This window comes from Molossus molossus, unplaced genomic scaffold, assembly GCF_014108415.1.
Source record: "Molossus molossus isolate mMolMol1 unplaced genomic scaffold, mMolMol1.p scaffold_m16_p_2, whole genome shotgun sequence".
NCBI lineage: Eukaryota > Metazoa > Chordata > Mammalia > Chiroptera > Molossidae > Molossus > Molossus molossus.
The window spans coordinates 91,878,600-91,895,984 of record NW_023425355.1 but is presented as its reverse complement, the minus strand read 5'-3'; the positions used below and the strand labels follow the sequence as shown (position 1 = coordinate 91,895,984).

The window sequence follows — 17,385 nt, the reverse complement described above, 5'->3', positions numbered from 1 at the left end:
GTTCTGCCTGGCCCCTCGTTAAACCCAGACGTCCAACCAAGATGCCAGAAAGGTCATACATCAGGAGTGAGGATCATGCCCAGGAGACACGTCCAGAATTGCTGTGAGGCACTGTGTATGGAGGGCTGCCCTGCGACTGGGCAGGGGAAGGGCAGGTCAGCTAGTTGTTCCATCCTCCCAGCAGACCCTTTCCCTGGTGTCGGTGGGCTGGGGCACACATGTATTCATTTGTGTTCCTACACCCCTGGGTGTGACTGACAAGGAGACTGCCCAGGTGGGGGCCCAGTTCCAGGGTCAGGTCCTGATCTTCTCAGAGGGGAGCTGTGATAGGAGGGAAGGACACAGGAGAATGGATGGAGGAGCAGCCTAGCCGTGTGAGAAAGGGCCTCTGAGAGGGGAGGAGATATGTATGCCTCTCTCTTCCTCTCTCCCCATAACTACACCAGGCAAATCCCCTGGACTAGCAAAAGTGAGGGTAGAGTGGCTCAAGTGGCCTCTGGGAGGTTCTGGCAGGGACAAGAGCAGGAACAGGTGGGGGAAGAGCCAAGCCACGCTGGGTAGGGGAAAGGCCCCTGGTGCCTGGGGACGGAGGGCGAGCCCTACAGACCTCAGAGCCCAGGGCTCCGACCATGGGAAAATGCCTGCTGATACAGGTTTCTAGACGCCCCCCCCCCCCGAAGAGGGGGGTAGTATGCCTGGGGGCTAGAGGAGCTGCCAAGGTCAGAAGGACCTGAAGGGAGAGCAGAAGAGAAGGAGAGAGGAAAAGAGCAACTGAAAGGCAAGCAAACATTATCCTGCCCCTCCTTCAGGTGACTCAGGGCCCCAGCAGACCTAGTGATGAAACCACTTTCCACCTCTGTGGGACACACCTGCTCAGAGGAAGGGCCAAGGACACATCTGGAGATCTGTTGCTTTCATTGTTTACCAAGAAGGGCCCCAGGCCCACTGTATTCTTCTCTAGGACAGGGGTCCTGGGGGTGGGAAGAGGCATTCTGTGGGGTTTGTTGCTAACCTAGTCACCCACACCTTGGGTGGCTGTTCTTTTTGGTGGGGCCAGCCCCTGTGTCACCAGCTGGGCACAAACAGAGGGAGGGGCAGATGGCCCATGTTCCAGGAGCCCACAGTCTTCCAGACAGCAGAAGCAAGGGAGTTCTTGCCATCACCATGAAGGTCTGAAGAGGCTGGGACAGAGTGGGCCCAATTAACTCTCAAAACTTCCTTCCAAGACAAAGACTTCCACTGAGGAGAAACTACTGGGAATAGAATACAGGTAGCTCAAGACAAGAACAATAGGGGCAAAGAAAGGAGAAGTTCCAGATAAATGAGAGGGAAGAGAACAAATTGAGATCATAGGAAGTAAGCGGACATATCTAACAGTTCTCAAAATCAACAGAAGAGGGCGCTCTTCATATGTAAAATTTGAAAAATCTATTATTTACCTCCTTCCAGGAAAACAAATTTTGGGTGAAAATGAGTAACAGAAGAAGACCAAAGGCAAATCTCATACAAAATTAAAATAAAAGAGAGAGTGCAAAGCACAATAAATGTCCCTCTAGACACTGAAAGCATCCCAGAAAGAAATGTGCACAAAACAGATGGAACTACAACCCTTCATTTGTAAAGCAAGCTAAAGGCATTAAGAAAATTATAGAAGACATGAAAGAACAACATACATCAGAATTAGAAAAACTCAAAAATGAGATGATAGGCTCATGAAATAATTAAAGATAAAAGATTAAAAAGATTTTTTAAATTTCTTAAATCAAGACTAAATTAAAAGGAGCCCAAGAGTGAATAAATACAGTGTATATAATGACTTAAGAGAAATATAAGAAAAAAATAAGGGAATTTGTAAGGAAGAAACATGAGTAAAGAGATGAAGAGGATTTGAGAAAAAAATGGCTAATACAGAAGACAGGCAAAAAAATCTAATGCGTATGATAGGGATCCCCAACGATTAAAACCAAAGGAAAGAAAAGAACAAATCTAAAGTGTATTATTCAAGAAAACTTTCCTGGCAAAATAGAAAAGTCAAAACTACAAATTGAAGGAGTACACCATGTACCTGGGAAAATCACCCGCATACAAGCAAAAACAAAACATTTCTAGTAAAATTATTGGATTAATTAAAGAAAATTGATTTGGATATATAGGCAAAAATAATAAGTGTATAATGGAAAGATAAAGAGACTTTCCTCAAAATTTGCAACAGCAATGCTTTCCGCCAGAAGAAAACTTAAGATAATCATCAAAGGGCAAAACATCTGAGCCAAGGATTTTATATCTAACCAAGCTCACTTTGAAGTGTAAATGTAGCAAACTCTCATCAACAAGTGAAAACCTGGAGAATAGTGTTGCCATGACTCCCTTCTTACAAATTTGTTAGAGAATGGGCTTCAGACAACCAAAATAACTGAAAGGGTCCATAGGATCCAGCAATCCCACATCCAGGTATCTACCCAAAAGAATGGAAACAATGTCTCTAAGAGATTTGCACACACATGTTCATAGCAGCAGTATTCACAGTAGCCAAAAGGTGAAAGCAACCCAAGTGTCCATCAACAGAGGAATGCATGAAATAAATGGTCTATCCATACAGTGGAATATTATTCAGCCTTAAAAAGGAAGGACGTTCTGACACAAGCTACAACATGGATGAACCTTGAGGACATTATGCTAAATGAAATCAACCAGACACAAAAGGACAAATAGTATGTGATATCACTTCTATGAGGTTCCCTAGAGTGGTCAAATTCATAGAGACAGAATGTAGAATGGTGGGTATTAAGAGCTAGTGGAGGGGAATGAGGAGTTTAATAGGGACAGAATTTCAGTTCTGCAAGATAAAAAAGTTCTGGAGTTTGCTTATACAACAGTGTGAATGTACTTAATACTACTGAACTGTACACTTAAAATGGTTGAGGTGGTAAATATTATGTATATTTTACCACCATTAAGAATGTTTTAAAAAGAAAAAGAAAAGCTAGCTAAGCATTTTAATCTCAGCACACTAACACTCCACCATATAAGTAAAAATGAGTGATTCCAACCACAGGGATTTGAGTAACTCTGAAGCTACGGACAGCCAGTCAAAACCACCTTGTGCCAACATGTCTCATCAGCAGCTGTCCAGGAGGCGAGGCTCTCAAAGTCTAGTGGTGTTCTTGGATGAACTACCAGCTGATCCTGCAGCCCCACAACAGAATCCTGTAACCACGGAAAGGTCCAGAACAAGGGGAAGAAGCCTGAAGAAATAGCTCAACTACTGCTGTTTTATAAACAGTCACTTCACTGACCTGCTAGAAGTCATTTAAACAAGTATAGTCCTTGGCAATTACTGAAAGAAAAGTCTTTTCTTCTAGTGTACCCGGAAATGCTTAGCCCAAGCAGCCTGACCTGTTGTGGCCGGCCAGTGTCCAGCCAAAGTGCATCAACTGGGAACCTCCAAGGACTGGCTCCTTTAGCAGCCCCAGCTCCGGGGCCCACTATCAACTCCCCACCACTGGCATCCCCACCCCCACCCCCCGCACTGTCCCTTGCTCACTTGAGTGTGCTTCTGTTGATTCTTCCCTCTTCTTCGAATGGCCAGAGAGCATTAACAAAACCCCATCCCCTAATCAGTGCTCTGTGCTAAGTAAAAATAGATGCATACAGGGAGAAAAAAACATTTTTGTTTTTTGGATTGGGGAAAAAGCAGAGGTCAGATCAGTAGGAGCATTGGTATTTCTTTTCCAGCCTCTGAAGAAGTGGGAATGTAAACTGAGTTATTCCAATGAGCCACTAAATGAGTTGTGATGTTTCTGCAATGGAAAGCCTATTTAATTGCAGCACAGAGACACAGTGATTCATTCAACAAGCATTTTCAGAACACCTACACCATGCCAATGACTAGGCTGGAAACTGGGGTTACAGCACACCCCCAGCACAGCACATGCAAACCAGTGCCTGCCCAGTGGAGGAGATGCTGACCAGGCACTTGGAAATCACAGGATGTGTGCTGCTAAGATCCGAGATAGGGGAAGCCAGGGAATTATAGAAGGAGATAGCAAGGGCACCTCCCCATACTCAGCAGATAGGGGAGGCCTCCAGTTGAAACTCTTTAAACCAAAATGGACACAATAAATAGGAGTTACGCAGGTCAAGGAGGGATGATGCACCAAATAAATGCTCAAAAAAAATGTTTAACCAAAGTAAGAAAGCCAATGAGGAGAGGATCAATCTAAGTCATTGCTAACAACAGCCAAGAGGGCAAGACAAAAGCTCTGGAGTTGATACCATAGGGCCAACATGCAAGGCTAAGGCTAGAGAATGAATGAATGAATGAATGAATGAGGTACTGGGCAGATAGGAGCTCTTTCTATATCCCAAGCTTCCTTCCTTGGCCTACTTTTCTCAACATGCTTCCCCAGCTCCAAATGCCACTCACTGGGTCTATGGCCAATCCTCAAGGTCAGCAGTCTACAAACCTTGTGGTGGGCCCCAGGTTGGTGGGAGCAGAAGAAGGGGAAATAGTATATTTCTATTGTTCTTACATAATTTCCAAGGATCTAGTTTGTGGCTATTTTATAGTAATAGGGCATACTATATTCCAGTAGTAACATGCATGTGATTTAGAAATAGCTAAATATGCACTTATTTGGGAGAGGGTATCAGTTGAGTCCTCCTGGAACACCGAGAGGGCCTGTGGAATGCACAGTTGCTGCCAGCCCTGAACAGATAAAAAGTTGGTCCCTCGCTTTATGTGCACACACTGCTTATATATGTGTACATATCTGGCCTGGGGGAGCCTTCTGGACTGCCTGCACTGGACTAGTTCCTTGTCATGCCCCTCCATTGCCCTGAGAACCAGTCCATTTCAGGGCTATAACTATAAATTGCACTTTGGGGTTATTAGCCTGCAGACTGAGAGAGGCAAGAGACTGTGTGGATTTGTGCTCACTACAGTGTCCTCACAGCCTAACGCGACACTTCCTGGCACACAATAAGAGCTCAATAATAAATTCTTGCTGATAAATGAAAGAGTGAGCAGGCAACATAATCCATTAGTTTTAGATCTTCTATATTCTGAGCACCAGAATATGTACCCAGTATGTAGATACTCATGAAGTTGAATTTGTTAAATCATATATATTATAAAATGACTACAGTGTGAATAACCTCAAGAAATAACATCTACAAAGGAAAAGTATGGGACATAGCACCGGTAAGGAGGAAGAAGACATGAGTTGAATTCCTGGCCCTACTCAAGATCAAGCTGTGTGACCTTGTGAAATCACCAAACTGTCTGTCTCCATTTCTTCACCTGAAAAAAATAGTCATACTGGTTCTTGTGAGGCATTAACCAAATTCCCATACACAGAATATTTCACACGTTGCCTGTTGACTCACGATCACTCAGTGTTCACTGTTATTGTAATTACTGAGCACTATGGTCATGGAACTCAGCCTCATCCTGGCCCAGTGGACCTGCCCTTATCCAACTATGTCACCTCACAACTCAGTAGCAATGAGTCTATCATCCAGTGGCTCCTCCCGTTTCTCCTTAGTACACACAAATATTTATTTTCCTGTCCATTCTCAACACATGTCATTCAATTCCAGGCTAAACCACATACATCCACACCAGGGCTTCTGCACACCTGGTTACCAAGAATGGCTTCTAGTTGCCCAGCTACTGAACACATCACTTACAGATTTCTAATTCTGAAGGATTTGAATCTGATCAAACAGCAAAATTATGCTCTAAAATTATACTCAGGAGTTTGGAGTTAATTCCAAAGCTGTCTGGAGATTTCAAAGGCCATCTTCCAAGGCCTTAACCTTGTGCGTGCTGCCCCATGACCTTGGAATGGCAGCTTGCTGGGGAAGTCTGCCAGTGCTGACCTGTGGGAGTTTCAACCGTGTTTTTTTCAGCAGTACCCCACCCTAGAGACTGAAATGCAGGCTCCAAGGCCCCATCCCTATGAGTCTGATTTGGGGATCTGGGCTGAAGCCTTGCTCCATGGGAATCCAGCCTTGCCCTGCATCAGAGCCCTGGCGCTGGGAAGGCACCAGGCCTCCAAAACAGCCTGGGCCATACTGCCCAAAGGCTCCAGACTCCCACAACAGTCCCATGTGCTGCTGGCATGGTGCAGGGTGCGAAGGAGGGGTGGACACAGTGCCGTGCGCGAAAGATCGCCCCTGATGGGGGATGATGCTGAAGAAGGACAGTCCCAGCAGCGAAGGAAGAAATCTCACTTCCTTGCTCCACACTGAGAGTGCATTTCATGATCTCCACTCTACAGATGAGGAAACTGAGGGCCCAAGAGGAAAAGGCCAGTGGTGTTTATTGGGGTGAAATGGGTAATCACCAACAAGCAAGTCAACTGAGCAATGGGACATGCTTGAGTGCTACCAGTTTCATATCAAAGGTAGTCATATGGCCAAGGGCCAGCAAGAGTGGGCTCCCACGCTGACAGTGCTCCCAGAAGCAGCCAGTGGCATCAGCTGAGGCCTGTGTCTGAGGTGGGCCTGAGCGCTGTATGTACATGGTGCCACCCTGCACACCTATCAGGAAGAGATCTTCATTATGATCATTTCATAGTTGCAGAAACTCAGCTTATTGCTGGGGATAACAAGGCTATTAAGCCTTGAAACAGGGCTTTTCTATGAATGCAGTCACGTAAAACCCCGCAATCTTAACCCAATGCTGGTAGAACTTTCTTCTTTGCCACAACTACGTAGGGAGCTTATTAAAGCTCAGAGTGCTGGGTTCCACTTCCGAAGTGTCTGGAGTGGGGTGGCCCTGAGATGTGCATTTCTGTGTTTCCAGGGAGTGCTGATGCTGTGGTTCCCAGGCCCCCACTTGATCTCGCAGCCCACCTCCATGCCGGGAATGCCCTCGGTGCTGGAGACCCGGCCCTGCCTGCGTACTTTAGGCATGTCCTTCGCTCTTTCTGGAATGTCCCCTTTCCAAATCACTCTAGGAAAGTCCTCCAGACCCACCCTAGGAAACGGCATTCTCTGAGCCATCCTCCCCTGCAATAATCTGCCTGTTCTGTTGCTACTCCATGTAACAATGATCTCATGGTTTTGTGCATACTTACTTTCATCTTTATCTGTTCCCTGTGCTGTGGTTTTACTTTTTCAAGGAAAATGACCTTGTCCTATTTATCTTGTTATGTTCAGCAACAAGAACAGGCTCAAAGAAATGCTTGTTGACAAATGCATGACTCCATCCTGCCCGAGTTTCAGGGCCCTCCACAGCCCCGGCTTAACCACTGTTTCATTCTTATCTCTTGGCTCACCCATGCTGCTCCAGATTGCTTTCCACGCAGTAACAGCATGGGACAGGATAATAGTGGAGCGACAAGCATCCATAAACATAAACTGTATGATTAATGCTAACAGTGGCCAGGGTCAGTGCAATAAATATATCCCCAGGACCCAAGGAGTACAGAATAACACTGCAGTTCTCAAAGCAAATGCTGGGAAACCCTGGGGGTGGGGGGTCCTTGAGACCCTTTGAAGCAGGGATCCACAAGATCAAATCTCCTTTCATAATGATACTAAGATGTTTTTGCCTTTTACATTCTCATTCCCAAGGGCCACATGGAGTTTTTCAGAGCTCACCCAAGTGTGATATCGTGGCAGACTGAAGTCAGAAACAGATATGATTACTAAGCCAGACATATAGTCTCCTATTAAGCCAGACATCAAAGAGAATTGCAAAAATGTAAAACAGTGCCAATTTTCCCACTAAATTTTATTTGTTTTGAAAAGTACAGATTGTTTTTAATAAAATATGTTATTTATGTAAACAGGCAATGGTTTTATTACTGTCATCTTTAAATAAATGAATATTTTTAAATTTTCTCATTTTAAATTTTAATACAGTAAGTAGTGAGATATATATAGATATATAGGTATATCTATATATATCTCCCACATAAACGAGAGCTCTTTGGGGTCCTCAACAAATTTTCAGCATGCATAGGGACAGTTTAAAGACCTGCTTAGTCTGATGCTCCACAGTGGAATGAAGAAAAAAATATTTCATGGTATATTAGGTTATAGGGGGCTTATTCCTCTTTTAAAGATGACTTTATGTTTTTCTTCCCTCTTGATAATGATGCAGGTACCACAGAATGTAAATTTGGGAGGGTAAGCATGGAAGATTTTGTAATTCATGCAAAACACCTGAAATTTGCACTAATGATTTCTATGCCTTATTTTTAAAATTCTCTTTCTTTGTTTTTATAAGGGAAGGATATATAAATGGTATACAGTCATACACCAAATAATGATGTTGTGGTCATTGACAGACTGTGTATATGACAGTAGTCCCATAAGATTATAAAGAACCTGAAAAATTCCTATCACCTAGTGACATCATAGCTGTCATAACATCATAGTGAAATGCATTACTCATGTGTTTGTGATGATGCTGGTGTAGACAAACTTACTGCACTGCTAGTGGTATAAAAGTATAGCACATACAGTTATGTACAGTACCTACTACTTAAAAATGATAACAATCATGTTACTGGCTTATGTATTTACTATACTACACTTTTTATTGTTATTTTAGAGTGTACTCTTTCTCATTATAAAACAGAGTTTGTTGTAAAACAGTATGTCCTATTCCACCAGCAGCTGCCTCATACATCTCGTGCCTACCTCATCCCTTGATTGCATCGTTTTCTCCGGTTTTTTTTTTGTTTGTTTTTTTTTTTTTATCTAATCTTATGTTGTTTTGTACAGTAACATGCTGTACAGGTTTGTAGCCTAGGAGCAATAGACGATACCGTATAGCCCAGGTGTATATTTAGGCTATACCATCTAGGTTTGTGTAAGCGCACTCTGATGTTTGCACAATGACAAAATCACTTAACTATAAATTTCTCACAACGTATTTCTATTAAGTTGCAAATGACAGTACAAATAAGGAATTTAGCAGCTTTAGTTTGAAAACTGCCTGAGATAAAGAAATGGGTTGTATTAGTTTGTTAGGGCTGCTGTAACAACATACCACAAACTGAGTAGTTTAAACAACAGAAATTTATTGTCTCACAGTCTGAAGGCCAGAATTCTCAGATCAAGGTTTTCAACAAGGCCATGCTTCCTCTGAGTGAGCTAAGGAAGAATCTGTTCCAGGCTTCTCTCTTAGCTTCTGGTAATTCCTTGGCTTGTGGCAGCACCACTCCAATCTTCACAGAGCGTTTTCCCTGTCTGTGCATGTGTATGTTTCTAAATTTCCACCCAACCTATTGAATTAGGGGCCATCCTAATGACCTATGACAACTCAGTTATCTCTATGAAAATCCTGTCTCCAAGTAAGGTCACATTCTGAAGCACTGGGGGTTAGGACTCTAACACATCCTTTTAAGGGGACACAATTCAACCCATAACAATGGACAATCACACAACTTAGAGAAATTATAAGGGAAAGAGGTATGAGTGAAAATCATGGGGTTCAAGTCAAGGAAGCCAATTCCATATTTTGGTCCATGGCAATCAAGAACTGAGGACGTTTCCAGGCCCAAACCTGACATTTCCTTGTTGTATTGTTGCTATTTGTTACCACACACATGAAAATGTTACTTGGAGAACTGGGTCTTCTGTTGTTAAGTTTCTTGCTGGGGTGGAGAAGCAAGTTCACATTCTTTTAAATCAGTCCTGTTCAGAGGATGCACGTGGGGAGAATGGTCTGGACCTGCAAGTTTTAGAACCAATTTCAATACCCTTGCACTTAAAGTCCAGGAGAAGAGGTGGTGTGGAAGAGAAGAAAGAAGAAGAAAGTAGTCTTCTAAAATTCTAAAATCTTCTAAAACTTGGGACCTCACAGACATTTAAAGATGCAGCTTGGGCTGATGAGAAGCGTTGCTAGGAGTAAAATGAGTTTGTTAGTGAATTTAGAGAAGCATACCTTGTAAAGAAAGACAAGCGAGGAAGAAAACACTGCATTATTGCAACCTCAGTAGTCAATTGAGCCAGGAAAACAGTTGGAAGTTGACCAAAGAGAGCCAGGAGGGAACCTGAGCACAGCACCCACCATGCCTTGGGGCCTGGGCAGTAAGGAGAAAGCAACACCCACCAGCCACACCCATGGAAGCTGCACCGACAGGGAGAGCGTTATGCTCCTTAGCAATTTGGCAGCTTACAGTAATGCTCAGCTAGTACACACAGTTGCCCTAGGTCAAGAGTCCAGGCACAGTTGAGCTCCCAAGGCTACAATCAGAGTGTTGGCTTGCCAGGGTTTTCTCTGGAGGTTTAGAGCAGAATCCTTTCAGGCTCACCAGGGCTGTCAGTTGGCAGAATCCAGTTCCAGGCAGCTGTCAGCCTGGGGTCCCTATTCCCTTGCTGGCTGTCATCTGGGGGCCACTCTCTGCTCCTAGGGGCCACTGCCTCCTACATTCCTTCTTATATTCATTTCCCCTCACTCTGCAAACAAGTTTCAAATCTCTCTGACTTCCCCTTGTACCTTCAGTGGGGAGAAAGCTCTGCTTGTAGAGACTCACCAGAGAATCCAAGATATTCTCCCTATTGTAAGTGCAATTGATTAGTATCCATAATTACATCTACATGTAACTACATATTCATGGGCATGACACCAGGAAGCAAAGGTCATGAGACCAAAAGCCTGCCTAGCACAGGAGGGCCAGCCTGTGTCTTGGGAAAACTATCTTCTGTGACTGTATTTTTCATTCACCAAATGATTTTTTTCTGTTCTATCAAAATCTCTCAACCCTTCCAAATTGCTTTTAAGCCACTCTTGACTTGTAATTGCAGCGGTTTCCTTAACAACAACAGGAGCTGACCACCTCTTTCCTGATGCAGACCACCTTTGCCTATTTTTTCCACAGAATGCTGTCTGTAGCAGATTTCAAGAGAGCTCTCTCATGAGAAACCTCACTGTGGGTCCCTGTTTGCTTCTCCAGCCTCATGCCTCACTAATGACCTCTCTCTCTTTCTCTCTCTCTCTCTCTCTCTCTCTCTCTCTCTCTCTCTCTCTCTCCATTTCTGACACTCCAGGTACATCTGCATCATGGCGCTCATGCCTCCCCTCTCTGATGGAACAGTGACACTTTCTCCCCAGTCCTCCCTCTACTTTTAGAACTGGCTGGGCCTTTAAGAATGAGCTCAGAACACATCTCCTCCAGGGAGCCCCTGAGAATCCCCCAGACTGAGTTCCATGTAGTCAAAGTTGATTAACCTCTGGCCCTTGCACACACCCCATGCCAAGTACTCAGTTTGTGTCACTCCAACATAAGTCACGACACTCCACAGGTAAAGCAGCACCCATGCAACAAAGTCCTAAGGCGGTGCCCAGCACTTGGCAAGGAGGGCTGTTTTCGTCCCTGCCACCACTACCTACATCAGGGTGCCTCTCTCTTCTGGCATTGGCCTCTCCCCCTGTGTGTCCAGCTGCTGACACAGGGACAGATCTTGCCAAACAGAATAGCCACCCCAAAGTGTAAATGAACAGGCTGACAACAAACCCCATGGAATGTACCCTTCCACCCCCAAGACCCATGTCAGTGGACCTGGGGCCCTTCTTGGTAAACAGTGAAAGCAACAGACCTCTAGATGTGTCCTTGGACCTTCCTCTGAGCAGGTGTGTCCTACAGAGGTGGAAGGTGGATTTATCACTAGGTCTGCCGGGGCCCTGTGTCACCTGAAGGAGGGACAGGATGCTTGCTTGCCTCTCAGTTGCTCTCTCCCTCTCTACTTCTCTTCTGCTCTCCCTTCAGGTACTTCCGGTCTTGGCAGCTCCACCAGCCCCCATGCACTCCCTGCTCTGTGTTTCTGGAGTGTGACAACTGCTAACCACATGCCTCAAGTGTTTTTCAGGGCTGTGAGGTCTGCTGGCCTGGCCTGGAATCCCAGTGCCTCCACTGAGGAGCTGTGGGGCTTTGGGCACGTCCCTGTGCCATCCTGTGCCTGGTGTCCTCATCTGGAGCAGAGGGGTCATAACCATGCCCACCTCCCCCCAGGGCTCCTCTGAGGACTCCCAGAGAGAGTGTAGGCCCAGTTGCTCAGCCCACTGCCTAGAGAGTAGTCAACATTCAGAGATGACAGTTCTTGAGGAGGGGCTCAGTCTTCCCCAAGGACCCAAATCTTCAGCACCTTTTTAGGACATGACTGGCAGTAGTAGGGCCATTAATGCCAGGTTTGCTGTCCCTTGTTCGTCCAGGTGGGATCATGGCTCTCGGACTGCCATGCAGAACTGGAAGCAAGGTGTGAGGGTGTTATGGGAGACATTGTCACAAGCAGTACCACACAAAGCCTTGCATGGAGGGTGTGCAGCATAGGGATGAGCCTTTGCAGAGCCCAGGTGGGCATGTTAGGACACCTGGGTCTCGGCTCAGGGAGGTTAGGGCCCAGTCTTAGGGAGCACAACGTGCCCTGGAATAGGGCCACAGGCTCCAAAGGTACTCAGTGGTAATCGGGGCTGGCTGTCAGCCCTACTGGAGAAAAATCTGCTCAGCCACATCCTGGAATAAGAAAGCAATCTGCTTAGGGGGCTAATCTTCCCTCTTTGTGGTGGAGACCATGGCTTCCAAGAGGTAGGGACCTATGGGTTTCTAGTGTGAGAATGGGAGCCATGAGTTTGAGCCCAGAGGGATAGCTGAGGAAGAAGCAGGACAGCCAGAGGTATAGGCAGCTACAGTGTTCAAGGGAACACCAGTGTGGCTCAGTTGGTTGGAGTGTCTTCCTGTGCACGAAAGGGTCGCAGGTTCTATTTCTGGTCAGGACACATACCCAGGTTGTGGGTTCAATCCGGGTTTGTTCTCCAGTCAGAGTGCATACAAGAGGCAGCCAATCGATGTTTCGCTCTCATATCAATGCTCTCTCTCTCTCCCTCTCTCTCTAAAATCAATAAAGACACATGCTTGAGTAAGGATTTCAAAAATAATAACAATAAAAATAAACTGTTCAAGGGAAGAATTCCCATTTGCAGGGACAACGGCTCAGGAGGCAGGCCCTACTCTGGGCTCCAGGAGGAGGAGGTGGGGTCTAGAAGAGGATGGTGGTCTTGAGAGGGGGCTGCCAAATGAAAGCTTTGGGTCTTGGGTTTTGGGCTTTGGATGGAGAAAACTTCAGAGAGCAGAGCAGATATGGCCCTCATGATCTCCTTCCCCACTGTAAGTCCCCATCAACTGCCTGTGTGTGCCCAGAACTTCCAGAAGCCTCTCCACTCCTACAGCCCCACTGTCCTCAGCTCTCACCACAGGGCCCAAGCCGCCCCAGATGCATGGTTCCTGCAGACCCGTCAGGCAGCTGCAGGCCCAGGCCTCAAAGCCCTGGCTCATCAGTTGCTTTGGGGACTGTGTCCTTTATCTGTGGGGCTGGTCAGAGACTCTATCCCTTCAGAATAGCTGGAGGACAAGTCTGGGTACAGACTAAGGGAGCCCCAGAGAGCCCCTCACGATTTCCAGGTCAATAATATTTTTCTCTCCTTGAATACATGCAGGGAAGGACCCAATTCCTCCTTCTGTCTGTCTCCCAAATATATAAAATCAGTTCAATGGGTGATGGAGAGACATCTTCAATTTGTGGTGAGCTTGTGGTCCACTAGGGTGAGAGAACAGGGCCCAGAAGCAATAAAAACCACCCCAGCCTTTCTTCCCCACTGGCAAGGTATAAATCATGTGAAACTCAACCTGGTCTGCTCTCCATTCCTCTGGCATCACACACCCCCAAGCCTCTAACGTTTCTCAGTGGCTACACCAAGACTGGCCATTTATCAGCTGGCAGGGGTAGCCTGATCACAGAGGGGTAGGCAGGAGCCCCACCCCACCCTAGAGTCCTTCACTGAGCTCCTGGCAGGGGCATCTGACATCACTCCCAGGCCCTTCTGAGTCTAGATGGTCTCTGGACTGCTCACATGACTTCCCTGACCCTTAGGGAAGCTGCCAGGGAACCCAGGGCCTCCAATCCTGCCTGCTGTCCCTCCCCCTAACTTCAACATTTAACCCAATTATTGTCAGTAAATCCCAGTTTCCTGGGACCTAACCAGCCATTGTCCTTGCCCACAAGTTCCTGCCACCTACACTGTCCAGCCTAGAGGACTTCACAGACCTCATGAACCCTGACCCTATCATACCCCAGTGCTGACTTGGAGTCACAGGCCATTGTTGCTCACCAACCTCACCCCCAGAAGATCCCTCTCTCATTTGCCCACAGCAGAAGCGAAACTCAGCTGAATCATTCAATGAAATTTATTGAAGAAAAACATTTCCTGAATCCACTGTACAAAAGGAATGACAACACAGAAGAGCTTCTAATGGCCACTAGAGCCCATAGGTCAGGCCTCCCTCCTGGGGGTCCCTGACCAGGTACCTCAGCTGTCCCCCATGCCATGGCGCTCTCACCATAGTCCCCCTCCCTGAGGGCCCTTCATTGGCCTTGGCAGGACTATGGACACTGACAATGTCCACTCACTGGAGGGCTCTCCTCCCCCTCTGAACGACATCCTGGGGCCTGGCCCGGCCCTGCGGCCTGCACAGGACAGACACAGACGCTGGAAAACACAGCAGAGGACACTCCACCAAGACAAGGAAACTAAGTCACAAAGAAAAACAGGTGGGCACATCAGAGCATAGTGCCATGGAGCCTCCAGCAGCCGCCTTCTGTCCTGGTTTAGTTCATCTTTCCCGAGGTCACTGGGTGAGAGCTGGCTGTGCCCTCGTCTGTCCTTCCCGCTGTCTTTGGAAACTGGGCTGGGGTATCCGTGGTGGGGAACTGCTCAGAGAACACACACATCTCCACAAGAACAAACAGCAGTTGGCCTAAATCTACACCGAGAAAGCAGAGGTTGAGCTCACGGCTCTGGACGAGAGCTGGCAGAGCCTTGGCTGTCTGTGCAGCTCACAGCACCTGCCGGGGCTGAGAGGCGGCTACCCCGGGAGGTAGGTCAAGACACCCACGGGGTTCACACACACCTGGCCGTTCTGCACAAGGACCACGGCTAATGTGTGTGTGTGGTGGGGGAGGGGTGTGATTATTTGACACGTGAGTCAGCATGAGACCTACAGAGAAACAGAGTGGGGGCTCCCCCGGGGATATAGGATGGGGGTCCCAGAGACTGACACCCTTGAGATGGCCCCTAAAGTCTCCCAGTCCAGCGCAGGTGGCAGATGTGTTCAGGGGCCCCTCTCTTGGGCTGGGACTGGCTGCTCAGGGGTGCTCCCAAGGTGGCTGCCCCAGTAGGCAGGGGCCGGATGTGGTGATACTATGAGGGGGCACCTCTTCCCATCCCATTGGTGTTACAGATGGTCATATTGGTGGCTTGGAAAGGCTGATGATGGTGGTCAGGGCCCCTTAGGAGTAATGGGGAGCACAGGGTCTTGCTTTGGGTTGGGCAGACCCTTTGCTGGGCCCTGTGCCCCATGTGGTGAGGAGACTGCTCTAGCCTGGCCTTCCCCTGCCTCCAGGGCTCTGCTGCCTGAGAAAACAGGAGGCCTCCGGGCCTTCCAAGCCTATATGCCACAGGAGGGCTCAGGGGGACTCATCTCCCCAGCCCTGTCCTCCCTTTCTGACTCCTCTGGGATGGACTTGAGCCCCTCTTCATGGGCTTCTCAACCTCCTGACCTCCTTCCTGGGCCAGGCCCTCTGGATCACTGCCAGGACCTCCCGGGCCCACCCCGAAAGCACTGCCCACGTGGGCAGGTGAGGATCCTGCCTGACCTAGGCCTGCAAGAGCGAGAGCATTTTTTTTCTCTCTGAGTGGCAGGGGAGGCCTTGGTGGTCTTCTCGGGGGCAGGGTCTGCCCCAGTGGCATCACGGGTTTCAGGAGCAGCCTCCTTGGGACTGGCAGTGGCAGGACCTGCCTCGATGGCCCCTGCATTGGCCAGAGAGGCCTCGGCACAATCTTCCTTGGAAAGGGCAGCCTGGGCAGCATCTTCATGGGCTGGGGCAGCCTGGGCAACATCATGGGCTGGGGCGGCCTGGGCAGCAGCCAGGTCTCCAGTGCCCACACAGGCCCCTTCTTGCACTTGGAACTGCTGGCTCATAGTTGAAGTGGCCTCCCATGCCTCCGACTCCCGACTGAGCCGAAGCATCCCCAGGAAGCCAGGAGGTCTCCTCTCCAGCCGCATCCTCTTCAGCTTGTTCTGGAGTTTCTCATTGGGGCGGGCCCGCATCAGCACCTGCTGGTTGCGTACCTGGTCTGCAATGGCAGGATGGATGGCCCCCTTCCCATGGCTGCCTGCAGCAGGCCTTCCGGGCATGTCACAGGCAAAGAGAGTTTCCTGGGGCTGCTGGGCACAAGTCATGAACTTCAGCTGTATGGTCATCTGGGTGTCCTTATTCGTAAGCACCCGAACCAGCACAGCCAGGCAGTCCTGCACAGGGATGTCGGGTTTTCATTCAGGAGGCCACTCACGAGATCAAGTGCGGGGCCATTCAAGCTCTCCACCAGCCTCCTCCTCCTCTCCCTTTCTGATATGTGGCGCCACAGGTACAGCATGTCGTTGGCATGGTCCAGCCAGCTCTCAAAGGACTCATTCTCCTGGCCTGGCTCTTCTGTCCCAGAAAAGGCTCTCAGTTCCTGGTAGGCCATATTTTCCAGCACTGGCTTCAGGGCCTGATTCCATTGTTGGATCCAGGCTTCTTCCTCAACTGCAGCTCCTGCCTCACCTGCAACTCTCTTCTCACCTGGGGCTCCTGCCACACCTGCAGATCCTGTGACATCTGCATCTCTTGCCACATCTGTAGTTCCCACCTCACCTGCATATCCTTCTTCACTTGCAGCTCCCTTCTCACCTGGGGCTCCAGCCTCACCTGCCCTGCCAGCCACGGCTTGCCTCTGAGTGGGTCCCCATAGGAATATCGGGTCCATTCTGTAACTTGGAATCAGGGGCCTGGGGCAGGACGACCACAGTCCAGGTGTCTTGCTTGCCTGGTATTTGTCGGGGTATCAGACTTCAGTTTGTATTGTCATCAAACTCGACCAAGGCGACCCTGGATCCAAGCTCCTTTCTAAAGACCTTGCCCAGCACTCGGTACCTGCCCAGGGGCCCCAGGGCAGCCTGCACGGCCTCCTGGAATTCCTGGTCCTCACAGTCCTCTGGGATGCCCAGGATGAGCAGGGAGCGCTGTGCCTTCACGCCCATCCAGCCACACCAGTCCCGCAGCATCATCAGTGCCATCACCCAGACCTGGGGGAGCAGGCGAGAACTGAAAGGGGTGCGCTGACTGTCGCAGTCTCTGCTGGGGACGCCTGGGAGTGCGAAGGGGGAGAGGGACATTGGTGCCACACAACCCACCCCACTGCCCAGGGGAGGCCTGGAGCGCCTCCCTAGCCAGTTGGCGCCCCCAACCCCCACTGCCGCACAATCCCCCACTGCACCCCTCACCTCCGCAGCGAGGAGACCCTCTTGGGCCTTGGCTGACGCCCCG

At 48.5% G+C, this 17,385-nt stretch overlaps 1 pseudogene; it reads right to left on the bottom strand.

Annotated features, from left to right (window-relative positions):
* Positions 1–15,464: 15,464 nt before the first annotated feature.
* LOC118635398 lies at positions 15,465–17,135 on the bottom strand (annotated as a pseudogene).
* Positions 17,136–17,385: the final 250 nt, after the last annotated feature.